This window comes from Cryptotermes secundus, unplaced genomic scaffold (assembly GCF_002891405.2).
Source record: "Cryptotermes secundus unplaced genomic scaffold, Csec_1.0 scaffold133, whole genome shotgun sequence".
In the NCBI taxonomy this organism is placed as follows: Eukaryota; Metazoa; Arthropoda; class Insecta; order Blattodea; family Kalotermitidae; genus Cryptotermes; species Cryptotermes secundus.
In genome coordinates, this window is record NW_019718024.1 from 566032 (window position 1) to 583489 (window position 17458).

The window sequence follows — 17458 nt, forward strand, 5'->3', positions numbered from 1 at the left end:
GAGTCCGACTTAGCTCGGGTTCCAATGAGCCAAACTCGTCCGTGTGTGGGTCGCAAAGTTGTGAGTCAGCTCATACGTTTGTGGTAAAATTAATTCGAGCCCGGCTCCCGAGGCAAGCTCTCCGAGCCGTATGGCTCGTGTATGGGCCCCGTTACTGTCTAGAGCGCCAAACATCTCAAGATTCAAGAGTAATGAATTGGAAGCGATGTGGAAGGGGGCGGGCACATCCAGACTTTGCCCTGAAGGGACTGAAGACGAGGCTGAGGATATGCGGTCCTGGGACAGAGTATGACCCACATCGGCGGCCCGGGTTAGAACCTAGATAAGGAAACGTCGGGATATCCTATGGATAACGTGGCATTGGGGCGGCTGTTATCAGAGTAATTAGGTCACCCTTGCAAGTTTCCATTCCTAACTGTTGCACTTCCACTAAGCTCCTAATCACAGTCGCTATACAATCTCAACACTAATAGCGTCATCATATAAGCTCCGTGATTTCAGTCCGTAAGCGAACTATACCGACCGAGCGACCGCCGCTTCCCAGCGAAGTGTAGTGCAAACTTTAGCGGATAGAGAGTGTCACGTGGTCAGCGCAACGAATCCCCACGGCCGTTAATTTCGGTTCTCTAGACCGGAGCCGCTATTTCCTTGAAATAGCTCCTCAATTATCATCACAAGGCTGAGTGGACCCCGTTCCAGACACACTAGTTCTCGGAAGAAATCTGGTAGGGCCAGGAATCGAACCCGGACCTCTGGATCTGTAGCGAGGAACGCTGACCACTAGACAACAGAGGCGTCAGCGTCATTATATAAGCAACTTAAAAGAAAAAATAGATACCTGAGCCTCCGAAATATTTAGTGGTATCCGTTTGACTGCCCCATTTGACATATTTCTGTACCAGCGCAGGACATTCAAGGATAGGAAGAAACTACAAATTGAGACGTGAACCAATGACCATGCGTAGTTTCAAAGCACGTTGCTTCCGCGATGCGTGAATTGCTTCGTGTGGAGATAATGTTACCTCTTGATGACAGAGAATATTTCTCATCCTCATAAAAAGAGCGAGAGAGGACTCCGAACGCCGTCAAGAGAAAAGAGGAGACGCCTTTTCTCTGTTACATAAATTAAGGTCTCTCGGTATAGCAGAAAGATTTCGTGAAGCTTAGCCTGTTTTCCTCGACACTGATTTTACAAGCGTCGGACTGGTTTTCAATCCAGACACAGATGTGAGTCACTACACTAGATAGAAATACTCGTATAATCCAGCAGGTACGGCCCAGAGCCCCTCACAGAGAACGGCTGCGAGGTCTAAGGCAAGAACCGTCTTCGCCAGCTCGAACAGTGGAATCACGGGTTCGAATCCCAATACAGACATGGATGTGTGCGTTTATTGTGTTGTCCTGGCTGTAGGTAGCGACCTTGCGACGGGCTGATTCCCCGTCCAAGGAGTCCTACCGACTGTGTATAGATCAGGAAACCGAAAAAGTGACGACGGGCTGATCCCCCATCCAAGGAGTCCTACCGTATGTGTGTAGAACAGGAAACCGAAAAAGTAGCCACGGCCCAGAGGGACTGTAGAACCATAGATGGACGGATGGAAGGACGGATAGATAGATACACGTAGACAGATATAGATAGGTTGGTGCAAGTGGTACACAGATGTGACAGATGTGACGAGTTTGAATCTAGGCAGAGACACACGTTATCCTGAGAGCCGCTTTTGGTACTTTTCTTTATTTCCTCCATGAACCCCCCACCGGGAAGTAATTTAGCTTAGGTCACGGCAGATTCCTTACAAATTTTGAATTCAGTTTTCAGTTAAGTCAGTATACAGTTCCCACGAGAGTGTGATACTTACAAATACAGCGTTGTTAAAGGCACAATAGACCACTTTGGTCGCGGTGCAAGGGCCAATAAGGCCCATCCCTCGTACATTCATTCAAATAAACACCAAATAAAATGAGGTACAAAAAATGCCACAACCTACACACCGATACCAAATCATTCGAGCCCAACGGTGCAGGGATCCATTTCTCCACTTCTGAGACGGTCATTGCAGATTCAAGAGTACAACTACGAACTACTTCCCATGCTGACGGAGGAAGAGAGCCGATTTTCTTACAAACTTACGTTTAACAGTATTTTCACTGATAAGCTTAATGTATTCAGAATATATTTTTAAATACTTTAATTGTTGCCATTAATTTTTGACACAGCCGGTCACGGTGGCCGAGCGGTCTGAGGCATGTACCGTTTTCGCTCGCTCGGAAGCCGAGATCGTGGGTTCGAATCCCACACAAGGCATTGATGTTTGGTGTGTGTGTGTTTATTCTGTGTTTGTACTGTCCTGTGACCTTGCAACGAGCTGATCAGCAGTCCAGGGAGTCCTACCATCTGTAAAATGATCATGAAACTGAGAAATCAGCCCTGTGCCCCGCAGTGGGAGCAAGAGGCGGAACAAATTTTTGACACGCGTCCTGCTTTTTTCAAGTTGCTGTGAGAGGGGGGGGGCACAAATCAATAGATTCACAGTAGTTGGAGTCATGAACAGTATCTGTTGATCCTAACGTCGGGAGCGCACTGACCAAACACAGTAGTTCACCCCAGCCACACTGCATGAGTAATATACACTCTCACGTCTGATGGGCGTGACTAAAAATAACGGGATTTGGATTGAATGATTGGATTTACTAACACCTTCTTTAGGCCGCGCCATAGCTCAAGCGGTTAGTCGCTGGCTTCCCACTGCTGCGGCCCGGTTTCGATCCAGGGTCTGGTCAATTGGGATTTGTGGTGGACAAAGTGGCGCTGGGGCAGGTTTTCTGCGAGTACTTCAGTTTTCCCTGCCAATCTTCATTCCACCAATTGCTCCACAATCACCCTTACCTATCATCAGGGGCTGGTAAAATAGGCCAGAAGTGGCCGCAGTACAAGGGACTTAGTCCCAGCCCTCTAGCAATAAAAATAAATAACACCTTCTTTACAATATCTCTTAATCACAATCACTTACAATAACTCGCAACCAATCTTCAGGCGAAATCACTCAGTTCTAATCTGAGCTACGACTTCACAGAAACGTCAATCACCTGTCCCCCGTATCCATGGAAATGTCTAGTTATCACACAGCGCCGGGTTCGTTTTCAAGATTTTATCTCCATGGAAAAGGCTATCATCACTTAGCGACGTGCTGCTCTCCAAGTATCCATCTCCACGGAAACGTCTTTGTCGACTCGATCCCTAGCAATGGCTCTACATGTCACAGTACCGTGCAAGCACGAATTTCAGGCTAGGGGTTGAGCACTTTCCGATGTGTAAGAACAAATATGAAGATAATTATTATGAGTTCTAACTGATGATTCTCTTGATGATTTGCGAAAATATCTAGAATCATATTTAAGGTATTAATTTCTTAATTTTATATTTCTTGTAAGATCTGAGGTCTTCGCGGCGGCGACTATGAAGAATGCCGTGTTCTGGGATGTGGTGCTGTGTAGATCTAGCGTAAACCGACGTTTCGGAGGAGCGTATCGCTTCCATCTTTCACCTCCTGAATAGTATGATGAATGAATAGTACGCATAAAACCTGAATTCCGAAAAGTGTGGTTAAGAAAGGGAATGAATACTCAGGGTTGCATTGCTACTAACTTCTCCATCCGCGAACGACATAAAACTGTGTATAACATCCGGCCACAAACTCTCGTAGCTGACATAACAACGATCATATTAACCCAACTACCTCAGAGACTGCACTTATTGACTTATTCTTGACTTCACTCTAAGTGTACCTGATTCAATATTTTATCCCACGGAACTGTAATATTTTTTAGAAGCTAAGAGTGGCTCAGCTACTCAAGAAGCTCCCGTCTTTTATATAACCCGAAGGTTCATTACCGCGTTAACAACACTGCGAGCCAGATGAATCTAGTAATATTATCTTCCCATCTGCGTCTACGGAGCCGGGATAGCTCAGTCGGTATAGCGACTGGCTGCTGGCTGGATAACCGAGAGTCTGGAGTTCGAGTTCCGGTAGGGTTGAGAATTTTCACTTCTCCATGTAGTCCAGACCGGCTCTGGGGCTCACCCAACCTATCTAATGGGTAATGGGGGCTTTCCCTCCACGGGTAAAGCGGCCAAGGCGTGAAGCTGACCACTCACATCCAATTTCTGCAGAGGTCAAGAAAATGTGGATCTATATATCCACTACCCCATACACCTTCATGGCGTAGTGCTTAATTAGTTAAGCGCAGGAACAACCTTACCTTTTTATCTATGTCTGCTAAGAGCTCTCTACCCTTAAGTGTTTCTATATGTACTGCATCTATTTAAACAAACAGAATAGTGCACTACACGGGGACAGACAGCTTCACTCCACGGCCGCATTTCCCCTGGGGTAACAGCCCTCGGTGCCAATTAGATAACAGGCTGGGTGGGCCCCACAGCCTGTCTAACCACTGTGGAATACAAAAGAAAATCGCCCCTGCCAGTAAATGGGGGCACGCGGTTGCGTACTTGGTTAAAACACCATGTTACAAGCCGGAGAGTCGCGTGTTCGACACCTGATGAGGTCACTGGATTTTTCAATTGCCTTCATTCTTCCAGCCGCACTATGGCCCTGGGGTCGACTCAGCCTCTAACAGAAAACCTGGAAGGATTAGGTCAACTGAAAAAATCCAATGATCTCAACGGGAATCGAACCCGCGACCTTCTGGCTTGTAGCATAGTGCCTCAACCAACTACGCTACCGCATGCCCCCGTAAAGCATACATATATAAACCGTAATTGGAACAGTTTACATTAACTACAGCCATTTACAACTCTCCTTCAGGACCACCATGTAACCATTTCGCTTTCTTCAGCTTTTAACAACCAAGTTACATTAATAAAAATGAAGCCAAATATTCGGTCATTCCCGGTTCGAACCCCACGTGGGGCCTTAGGCACGAAGAAGGTTAATCCCAGAGCGTATCGCTATACACTGAATGTGTTGACATATACGATGGGGTACCCAAAAGAAACCGAACTAATTTTTTTGTGGGCAGAGCTTTTGTAGTACCGCGTTTTGCCGCTATTAGCCCATAGAGTTAACATTCCTGAGTCGATAAGCCGACTACCGTTGCTTCAGAAGGTAAGGACTAGTTTCGGCAGAGTTTATACTGACAACTCTTTGTGTGATCGTCGTTTTTGCAATGGCTGAATTTCGTGAACAGCGTGCGGCGGTTAAATTCTGCTTTTTGCTCGCGAAAAGTGGAACTCTTGAAATGTTAAAGACGGCGTACAAGGACGATGCTATGGGGAAAACTCAAGTGTTTGAGTGGTTTTCCCGTTTCAAAAATGGTGAAATGTCAATTTATGACAACCCTCGTTCTGGTCGTCCTTCCACGGCCCGAACACATGAAAATGTTGAAAAAATTCGTGAAATCATCAAGGAAGATCGACGACGGACCATTGAAGAAATTATGGAGCTGTCGGGAGTGACTTGGAGCTCAGCGGCCAGATTTGTGGCAGTCGGGTGACTGGTTTTTCCATCATAACAATGCCCCTGCTCACACAGCCCTGTCTGTACGNCCCACTTCAGAGTTTCGCACATCATCGAATTCATAATAGCCCTCGGAGATCATCTGCTGCCTTTGACGTAACTAAGAGCTGCAGAGACTGATGGGGGAGGGGGGAAAGGAGAAATTTCGATGGATGACCTCCCTGTTTAACCTATGAATACAATTAATTTTAATGATTATGGCGTATCTTCGATTTTAATAAAACAATACAGGCGTTAGTTATACAAAGTCGCTTATACTTATGAGTAGGGCCCGGATTTTGACGACCTGAAAATATTTAAAAAATGACCTATAAAATGACAAAAAAAAACAGAAAAAAGACCTAAAATATAATCCAAAAATGTAATATGCAGGGTCCGGATTTTGATGACCTGAAAATATTCACAAAATGACCTATAAAATGACCGAAAAAAATCCAGAAAAAATGACCGAAAGGAGAAAAGAAAGAACACTTCGCTTCCATGTTATTCACATTTCAGAAAACGTGAAGAAAAATTCCCTGAAATGGCAAAAAATGACAATACATATCCTTAAAAATCCAAAAATTTACCAAAAAAATTACCCCCAAAATGAAAAAAATGACCTTAAACCTAAAAGTGTCAAAAAATGACAAAAATTACCTATAAAATTTACATTTCTGTAACCAGCAGCTCATATCCGAGATTTATATATTTAAGAGCATCGCATAGGATACAAGGAAAGAAAGATGACATGTCATCAAAATCCGGGCCCTGCTTATGAGTGATAATCAGCAGAAAACTTTATTTCTACTCTAGAATTTAACAGGAGACAAAGTACAAGCCAGAGTTTAGGGATACAGTATAGCGTAGTATGATGAACATCAACCGCCGTTTCGGAGGAAAGTACCGCTTCCATCTTCAGGACCGAAGAGTCAGCCAAATAACAAACATCATGAAGTAGTCATTAAGAAGACGTATGTTTCTCAGGGTCAGCCAATGATAACAGATCTGCTAACCTATATAGAACGTGGGGTTTCTGCACCCAACTTACACTGTTTGCTGCCAGCTTCAGGCTGGTACCTCCGAAATACTTCTTGACTTTCACCGAATTATAAGGCGTTATATTCCAGGTAACTACACGACCACCGATATGAAAACCTTCAATCCGACAAACTCTGGGTCCTCAGAAACTCCAATGCTGCTCTCGTGATCCTGCGTCAGAAACATTTAAGGCCTGAAGGCCACTCTCTGAGAAGGCATGTACATGATTCACTAAACACATGCCGGGTTTAAAAACATCAGCAACTCAACAAAAAACAAATATGACTATGTTGGTATTTGTAGCGTAATCGTTCACTGATACAAGCTGCGCGCGCATCCCAAATGCAGTTCGTACAGTCTTCACCGCCTTCACTGACGAGCACAATCTTACATCCCTCTAAGCGACAATCGGGGTGTCGCTTGGAGCAGTGAACATCTGGTTCGTGCTGACACATCAGTAGGGTACGGATTTTTTGAAAATGCATATGCTAAAGCATATTTTGAGGGGTTTTTCGTAGTTACTGCATATTCTAAACGTAAGAGCATATTTCTGAAATTAAGGATAATTAAGGATGAGACAACCGATTTATGTGGCCGATACATAGCAAATTTCGTAGTTGGTAAGCTACATCCAGACGAACCCGGCAAACCTCATCTTCCTGTTTGCAAAGTACTGGAGGAAACCAACCATAGCACAATAGCAAGATTTGTAAATGATTCTCTGCGACTACTATGGCCATCTGAAATTGAGAATAAATGTTGTAAGGTGCTTGTATTACTCACAGATACTCTATATGCTGAAAGCAGCAGAGGCCTTACAAGTATTTTATCCAAATCTTACACACGTAACCTGTTTAGCTCACAGATTACACCATATTGCAGAAAAATACGCGCAGTTTCCAGCTGTTAACGATTTAATTGCAAGTGGGAAAAAATGTTTCTGAAAGCACCAGCTCGTGTCCAGTTCTACAAACATCGCCTACCTCAGATTCCTCTGCCACCTGAACCTGTCCTAACTAGGTGGGGGACATGGATATCCGAAGTTTCGTTTTATTAGAAGAATTCCAATCCAATTAAAGAAGTGGTTGCAAAACTTGAAGATGAGTATGCATGTGTCCGTGAAGCAGAAATGGTGTTTGGAAGTGATACTGTTTATCAAGATGTGAATTTTATCCATGAACATTTTTCTACACTTTCAAAAGCCACTGAGAGCTTAGAATCTTGTGGTGCACTCCTTCACGACTCACTTGAACTCGTTCAGAAAGCAACTTGTTCACTGAATTCCGCTCCAGGTGAAATTGGAAAGACGATTAGATGCAAGTTAGAAATTGTGTCGAATTCTAACCCACGACTAAAAAAGATTCAGTCAGTTAGTCAGTACTTGAGTGGAATTAGGGTATCGTTGCCAAATGAATGTTCCGAACCTTCGGCGCCAGTGTATAAATACTGTCCAATCACGTCAGTTGATGTAGAAACATCATTCTCAGCCTATAAACTCATTTTGACGGACAATAGACGCAGTTTGTCTCCAGAAAACACTGAAAGACTTCCAGTTGCCTGTTGTGATGCTACTTTCTGCAGTGAATGATACAAGTAAATAGTTGAGTCTGAATAAAGTGACCTGTTTCTTAAGTGCATATTGTTTTATTTTTGGTGCATATTTTCCGGCTTTTTAGCGCATATTTTAAGTGTTTTTAGTGCATATGTTAAGTGTTTCTAGCGCATGCAGATCCGGGCCCTACACATGAAACATCGGTCATTTCTGGACATATTGGAAAATTATTTTCCTCCGCAGCCCTAAAACAATTATAACTTTCTCTTCAACTGGACGGTGCACAACGTGAGTTTCCCAAGTCGACAGACAGGAAGAGAAGGACCAATTGCACGGCCCCCTGGTTCTCCTGAGCTCACATCTCTGCATATTTTCTAGGGGACTATGGAAACACAAGTGTATAGTCAAACAACGAATATGCTATATGAACTCAAAGCATGGATCACTGTAGCCTCTCACCGGGACGGTCCGGGTTCTATTCCAGATCAGGTCATGTGGAGAAAATAGCAATGGGGCAGGTTTTCTCTGATTATTTCAGTTTCCCCTGCCAAAGGAGTCGGCCGCGCCATAGCTCAAGCGGTTAGTCGCTGGCTTCCCACCGCGGCGGCCAGGGTTCGATCCCGGGTCTGGTCAAGTGAGATTTGTGGCGGACAAAGAGGCGCAGGGGGCGAGTTTTCTCCGATTATTTCGGTTTCCACTGCCAATCTTCATTCCACCAAATTCTCCATCATCATAATCACCAGGGGCAGGTACAATAGGCCAATCAGTGGCCGCCGTGCCGAGTGGACCCAGTTGGACTCCACCCCCCACTATGCGAATTCCCCTGCCAAATCTCATTCCAGGAAACACTCCATACTCATCTATCACCCAAGGATGGTATAATAGACCAGTTTGTGGTCGATGTATCAAATGGAATCAGTCTCAGCACCCCTCAAATAAATAACAAAAATAAATGAAAGTGAATCACTGCAAAAACTGACAATTTTACAGAAGCCATGTCACAGCGCGTCTGGCAATAGGTCTCGATGTATGCTGAGCTATAGACGGCGGCCATTTTGAAGTGTTTCGCACCCAACAAAATTTTCCACTTGTGTTTTAACAAACTGTTTCAATTGATGAATAAAACATTGCGAAGACGCCTATGTCTGCTTCCATTCCAAAGCTACAGGTGCCTGAAGCTGCGGGATTTTTTGTTGGATTTCTCGGCTGACCATCTGCCACACACGGGCCGGGCCATTCCGTCACTGCAGATCCACCTTTCCCGCAACAGTTTCTACAGGCGTGCATATTAATGAGCGGGAGCACGGGAACAAGCACCAGTACCTTGGTGCGCGTCCTCGGGACACCCCAAGACAGGACTGCTGCCAGCAGTTGCTATTGACACCAGCAGCCGGAAGGGCGGGCAGAAAAACAGGTTCACACTGACACAGCCAGCGAGCGAGGGGATTCTGATGTTGCAAAAACAAGCAGCATACTTTGAGGTGGAAGATGGCGACATGCTTTGCTAGAAGGCGGAGGGGGTGGGCGGGATTTTAAAACAAAGGCTGCAGTTTCTATTGTGACACTGTGCCCACCGCTGACTGACAGGATGTTTCAAAACACTGCATCAACTACTGAAATTACTTGCAGACAATATCGTGAGATGTGAATCCATTGCATAGGTCAGTGTTGCGCAACCTTTTTCTACTCGCGGCACACCATGAAATATCCATGACTCAACACGGCACACCAAAATGTTATTCCCCTCAAAAACGCATATCAGACAATTAATATAAATACGCAACGTGATAAACTTATTACTATAATATTATTTTATTTTCATTTTATTATCATTAAACAGAAATCGACCCGTGCATTTATTAACAATTAATGAACTCCAATTCACTGTAGAGCGTAGAAAATACACTTCTATTGCTATTAAAGTAAATACAGTAATTCTACCCATACCCTCAATGTGATACTTCCGCCTGCGTAGCTGCACACAGGCGACTGATCCGTGGTGGAATCGTTGACAACGCAAGTCTCATTTCTTCATCGATGGATTTGAGCCGCTCCCTCTGTGATGTCTTAATTTCAGTTAACGTCGAGAAGCCCAGTTCACACAAATACGTAGTTGAAAATGGCAATAACACATTAACTGCCATCTTGGAGATAGCCGGGTATCCACTCCTTATTGCCAACCAAAACGTATCCAAAGGCACTTCGAGAAGTTTTGGTTTCAATGTTCTGTCTGCTTTTAAATCTGCGAGTTCCTCTTGTATATTAATCGGAAGATGTTCTGAATTCACAACAAATGGATCACGAACCCAGTCGAAATCTTGTACACTTTGTCTTTGTACCAAAATAGCGTTATAAAAGACAGGGAAATCCTTGCTAATCCCTGCAGTTTTAGGGAAAAGCACGTATACAGAACATGTGGCAAATTTATCAAAGAAGCCGCGTAGATGTGAGAAAAATAAAAATAAATCAATAATGAAAACAATGACAACAAGTGTGAGTAAATAATTTACGTTTAATTTCTTAGAATACAGCATTACTGTGCATAAAAAATCACAGCATGTAATAAAGAATAAACAAGTATCATCTTATTTAATCAGTGCAGTGGATGAGAATAAAATAAAAGCATATGAAACACGGTAACTGGGATAAAATAAAACGAATAAAGTTCGACAATTAATTTCTAACAATAGGTAAAAGTTCGCGTCACACCTTTCACCTTGTGACGGTACACAGGTTGCGGAACACTGACATAGGTAACGGCTTGTTCGTACGTACAGCTGGAACAGTCGGTTGTTGAGCAACGGCTCGATAAGAATTGTTCTAGCAGCAAAGCGGACCGACGTTTTCTGCACAACGGAGATATCGGTCTCATGACAATGGAGGAACAAACTGTTCGACTCGGTGTCCCCTATTCGGCACGCCAAGCAAATATAAAGTAGCAGCAGTACCGAACAGCTAAGAAGGGAGTCGGCAGTGAGTCGCTGTGCTAAGCAAAGCTACGCAGAGTTAAACAGGATTCCAGACGAGCAGAGGTGCAAGATGCAGATAGCAGTGAGGGATTCGTTATCCAGAAGGAGTTAAATGTGTCAACTGCTATAACAGTGTAATTGCGATAATGACGTTAAATAATCCATTCATCACATCTAGAATCCACAATTATTAGTCACGTTACACGTGACAATAATAAAATTAATTCGCCGACAAGCATCGGTAGCTCGGACGGTATAGTTCGCTTGCGGACTAAAATAACGGAGCTATTTTTTTTTTATTATTATTTTACAAATCTGACGAGACCCTCAAACTTTTGTGGTCCATAATCAATTTCAGAGGACGTAAAGATCCCGCTAATCACCTACGCCACTCCTTCCGTCTATTGGAAAAATTAAACTAACCAAAGTCAATAAGGTGAATTGTGATGATACAGAAATTAGTTTGTGTTTTGTTGTACGAGTATTAAGGATGGCTTCACTCTCACATTGGGACCAAAGGTCAGCAATAAAACTTCTTTGATTACGGTCCCACAAATATTGGAAATTAGGTCCCGGGAGGATGTGCTCCTCCGGTATCGGCAGCAGGTGTTTCCGGCCTGCGCCGCCCAGTTTAGGGTGCTGGGAGAGTCCGTCGGATTTCTTTCGTCGGCTTCAGTGTCCAGTCCGACGATTCAAGCTCCACGGAAGTTTGAAACTTCAATGCGAATGGATTTCTGATCCACTGAAACCCTGTCTCTGGTTCTGACACATAATTCGCAAATTCAGATGAAGTCTTCTCCAGTTTGTCCATCAGTTTATTGCCGTATCAACTCTCATATAACATGACTTCTTTTCCAAATTCTGCTCCTTAGATAACAGGATTTATGAAGATTATGGGGAGTTCTAATTCCCAATTCTAATATCTGTGAAAATTCTCAGAATTATACAGTGCGTTCAGTTAAGGAGGGAACTTAGCAACACCGCTGACCCGGCCCAACATTCCTCACAGATTGCTGCTGTAACTGCTGATAGCGGAATGAGTCATCAGCGCTGATACGCGTGCCGTTACAGTTACAGCAGCAATCTGTGAGGAATATTGGGCCCGGTCAGCGGTGTTGCGAAGTTTCCTCCTTGATGGAACACTCTGTATTTAAGGTACAGTGTCCGGAGAGAGAAATCAGTCTCCGAAACGTTGTTTTTAAAAATATAAACAGGGCGATTTTTAGATAAAACAGCACGATGGATGTCCATAAACATAATAATTGTACATTAATGCTCTAATTCTTCACGCTTTTAATTACTTTCGGAGCCAGAGGAGATGAGTCGGTACAGCGACGGGCAAATGGATTGACTGCAGGGATTTGATTTCCGGCAGGGGAAATCAATTTCTCTTCTCCGCGGAGCCCACGCCGGCTCTGAGGGCCAAACAGTCTCCTATCCAGCGTGTATCAGGGGCTTCCCCGGGTCCAGTGGCCGGGCATGAAGTTGGCCACTCACATCCACCCAGAGCCGAGGTCAAGAATGGTGAACCTACACATCCACTCCCTCAAACGTCATCTTAGCAAAGTCCTTAAATACTTAAGTATAGGGACAACTTTACCTTTTTTTACCATTAGGCCTTGCTTACTTACTTATGGAGCTGAGCCCTTCTTGAGAAGCCGCCAATTCTGCAGCCACTCAAGAATTTCCCAGCATTTTATGGAACGAGAAGGTTCATTACCGTGTTCACAAGAGCCCTCCACTGGTCCCTATCCTGAGCCAGATCAATCGAATCCATACCATCCTAGGGCTAGTACTCAAAATTACTATTTATTATATCTTAATATTATAGTCACCAATTCACATAGAAGATCTGCATGACGTGATATATGTTTTCATTGATTTCTATTAGGTTCTAAATTAGACAGACGTGATTTACTCCATTGTTGACGCTAGTTAGACACTATTAGTTTTTACTAGTTCTCCTTTCTATTCCATGCCGTGGGGTCTAGGACCTGGTTACTACTTTGGATTCGTGACATAAATTTCTACGGCTCTATCTGCCCTGGTTCCACGCTTGTATGTGTTTGCAACAATTTGTAATGTATATTTTTCTTATTAGCTCTCATGGACTTAGCCTGGTCTCAGGTGTTTATAATCTTCATGTTTTGTGACATCGGTTTGTCCAGTGATTGAGGTTACCTCTTTCTAGCGGACTCAACAGAATAGGTGTTTTCCTTCACCTGAGGACGGAAACAGATCCAGTTTCCGAAACGTCGCGTTTTTCTTAATTATCCTAAAACCAGGACGATGGATAAAGCCCGAAAACCCAATACCTCTGTGTAATATTACAGTGTTTACTTCCTTCTACTTACAATCGTAAGAACCAAAAGACATATTCAATTTAGTAAAAAAAAAAGTCTGATTTTTTCATTGGAAAACAAAGGGGAATCGCTCTACATTCTGGCTTATGCGGCAGTTCTACATCAGAAGGAACTCCGAAAGAGATGTAAAAGAGTCGAAAATGTTGCGGCTAATCCTCATATTCGAAAATAAAGCTTTTTATTTTTGTCCTGGGCGTTAAATTCGGAGATACAGAATATGATTGTAACCCAATGTCGGGGTCTCAGCGAAAACCGCTTGGACATCTTATGTGTCAAGAAAGGGGCTCATGTTGAAATTGTTTAGTAATAAAACTTTCTGAGTTACGCTTTCATATCCCGTACGAAGTTTTATTTTATTTTCGATTTGAAAATTATAGGCCACGGAAACCCCGACAATGATTTAGAATCCCCCTGCATTTCTTGCAAGACGAGGTTCAGCCTGTGCAGGATACCGAAGATACGACCCGCCATGGCAAACTTAACAGTCAGTGTCGTGCGGACACATTTTATCTGAAAGCGCCGTCAGATGGGGCAGGCGAACACTTCGTCCAGCGACAACTACCGAAATGCAGAATGGAAAAGCATTCCGTGTTTATTTCGCTATTATTTACACGGCGGTTTGGGGGGGGGCGAGGACGGGCCCGTTCAGAACTCTCTAAGTACAGCGGACATTGTCTTCAAAGCGAGATGTTGCCCAAGAATACTATAACATGTAAGATTTGAGGCTTTCACGGCGGTGACTATGAAGAAAGCAGTCTTCTTGGATTTGGCACCGTGTATATGTGGTGTTAACCGACGTTTCGGAGGAACGTATCGCCCCCATCTTCAGGGTAGAAGAAAAAGTATAAGAATTCTGCAAGCGACAACACCGTGAGAAACGGTAAAGCAGACTGCTCTCTTCTTAATACTATAACACTACGCAGCAGTCAACGGTGAAAACTGTTTGGGCACGTTCAGATGGGCCCCTCATCAAGACAGTCGGCAACGAAGAGAGTACGTCATGCTCATTCACAACATAATCATTCAACATATCACAAGAGTGGATTCTCCTTTGTAAGCTAAGCTCGGCAGAAAGAAATTCGTCACGAACTTGCAAGTTGCATACCCTTTCAAAGATCTGTTAACTCTGAAATGTAAAGCCGTTAGTGGGTAACGACCTCGAGATAAGCAAAAAATACAAGAGCCGTTACTGAGCAAAGGCAATAACTGGAAAGAGCAACACAGGAACGGTGTTTTCTGTGCGGTTCATGCGGAGATGTTATAAGCAGGACAGCTGGAGCAATGAGTTACTTTTAGGACAGTCGCCAGCCGGTAAGAACATTAGAACGGAAGCAGAACACATTGTTGAATTCCGTCACCAGGCAACGACTGAAGACACAGCAGACTGAGAAGACTTAGTACGTGCTGTCGTGAACTGAAGAGTATGTGAGTTAGCAATACCGCTATAGTTACTTGTAGTTACGATCTGTAAGTGTTCAATAAATCCAATTACCAACCCAAACCCCGTCCATAGTCATTCATACAAGTGACAATATATACCTTCAGGATCGTATTATTAAAGGACACTATCATACGTCACAATTCTGTGCGTCATTCACGCTGGTGCAGAGATTGCAGGAAATTAAAATGTCTGCCGTTGCCACCAATAACAACATGTCTATAACAAGTAGCCGCGCCATAGCTCAAGCGGTTAGTCGCTGGCTTCCCACTGTGGCGGCCCGGGTTCGATACCGGGGTCTGGTCAAGTGGGATTTGTGATGGACAAACTGGCGCTGGGGCAGGTTTTCTCCGAGTACTTCAGTTTCCCCTGCCAATTTTCATTCCACCAATTGCTCCACAATCACCCTCACCTATCATCTGGGGCTGGTACAATAGGCCAGAAGTGGCCGCAGTACAAGGGACTTAGTCCCACCCCACTAGCAATAATATAACAAATTTCATAAAAATCGGTCAAACCATTCTCATGTTGAAACATACATACAGACAGAAACAACCAGGCCTCAGTTCATTCCGTGTGCTCTCCGCACAGAAAGCATAATAAACACTGTCGAATACTTCATAAAATTCAGTAACGGCTATTATTTCGACGTTACGACCCCGCACTCCATGTTCTTCCCTTGCCCGTTTTGCCGCATTCACTTGCCACCCATTAGTACACAGCCGGACATTAGTCAGCGTTCTCTCAAATGCAACATAGGACGAAATAAACAATTCCCATCTAGCTATGGTTCCCATGTATCATCATGCATCCACACTCATTAACTTATATTAAATTACGATTTCCCTGAATATACACGCTATCTACAATTGGGATTTACTTTCTGCAAACTACATAACTGTAATATCTCCCTCACTGCCGCCTGGTGACTCATTTCGTAACTATTACGAACAATAATGACTTCTATGTTGTTAGGGATAGAATATAAAAATCCGCCGAGGTTAGAGTTGTATACGTAACTTGAAAATTAAAGAGAATTCATACACTCACCATTCTCAATTAGAAATACACAAGAAGGCCTTATAAGCCCACTGATCCATCCGTCTATCTATGGCTCTACAGCCCTTGTGGACCTGAGCTGCTTTTCCAGTATCTTAATCTACAGACAGCCGGTAAGACTTCTTGGACGGGGGATCAACCCGTCGCAAGGCTGTTACCTGCACACAGGACAACACAAACACAGAATAAACGCACACTGCCATCCATACTACGAGTGGGATTCGAACTCACGATCTCAGTGTTCAAGAGGGCGAAGACGGTTCATGCCTTAGACAACACATCGCTCAAACTGAAGATCTCGCGAGGACCCTAATTATAAATCATCAGAATTCTGGGTTCATGCCACTGTTGCGTGCACAGCGAACAATATCCCATACAGACAGACAAGGCCGTGAAATAAATAAACACATCACAGAACAAGTAACTTTTTTTTTACCCCACTGTATAATACATTTTTTCCCTCGTATTTAAAGTTGTGAGGATGAGAATGTTGTTTCCAACTTCTTTCTCTCTCCCCTGTGTCTAAATCACGCGGGCCCGGCTTCATTAATTTTCGCTCTCATGCAACCGGTATGGTGAGGAGTAACACCTTTTTCGTGTTCTTGTTCCTGGTGGAAAGACAGAGACAGTGAGGCCCTCTGCCGGTAGCGCCATACGTAGGTTAGGAGAAGGTTATGCAAATACTGGAGAACAGGGGGATGGTGTAGGAAGGGGTTGCATCCACTCTAGACGCAGCAGAACACACCACACGTTCACCCAGGGTAATGCTGGGACACAGAGATGAAGAAACTCAGCGATTTCATTTCGCCTCCAAAGAATTCCTCTTTTTGTTGTATGTACACTTCACTTTACACCCATCACTACAGCAACTGTTGTTTACTGAGCACCCGGTAGCGTAGTTGATTGAGGCACTACGCTACATGTCGAAAGGTCCTGTGTTCGATTCCCGATAAGGATTTTCAATTGATCTAATTCTTTCAGCTGCACTATGGCCCTGGTATCGACTCAGTTTCTAACAGAAATGAGTACCAGGAATCTTTCTGTGAGTAAGGGGCGGCCAGCGAGTAAGGCTGACAACCTTACCGAATCTGTGAGCTGACTGTCTAGAATATTTGGTGAGCCTCGACGTCTCACAGCCCTATGGGCCTCCACAGCCTGTTACAGTGAAAGCTTGACAATTTTTTTATTAACTCTATGAAGCTGAGTCCTTAAGAAGCCGCCAGTTATGCACCTTCTCAAAAATTCCCAAAATTTTATGGAACGTGATGTTCATTACCGTGTTCATAAGAGCCCTCCACCAGATCGCATCCTGAGCCAGATGAATCGAGTCCATACCTCATTATCTAACATCCATTTTAAAATTATCCCCCCACCTACATCCAAGTCTTCCTAGCGGTCTCTTTCCTTCAGGCTTTCTTACCAAAATACTATATACGTTCATTCTCAGGTGTGCTACATGCCCTGCCCCTCTCATCCACCAGTGGGTCATTCTAATTTTACTTGGAAGAAGAGTACAAGTT

General features: G+C 43.9%; 1 protein-coding gene across 1 annotated transcript in view; it reads right to left on the bottom strand.

The window, feature by feature from the left end:
- LOC111872005 (zinc finger protein 1) overlaps nt 1-17458 on the bottom strand; it is a 972125-nt gene that overhangs the window by 228157 nt on the left and 726510 nt on the right. The window lies entirely within an intron of this gene.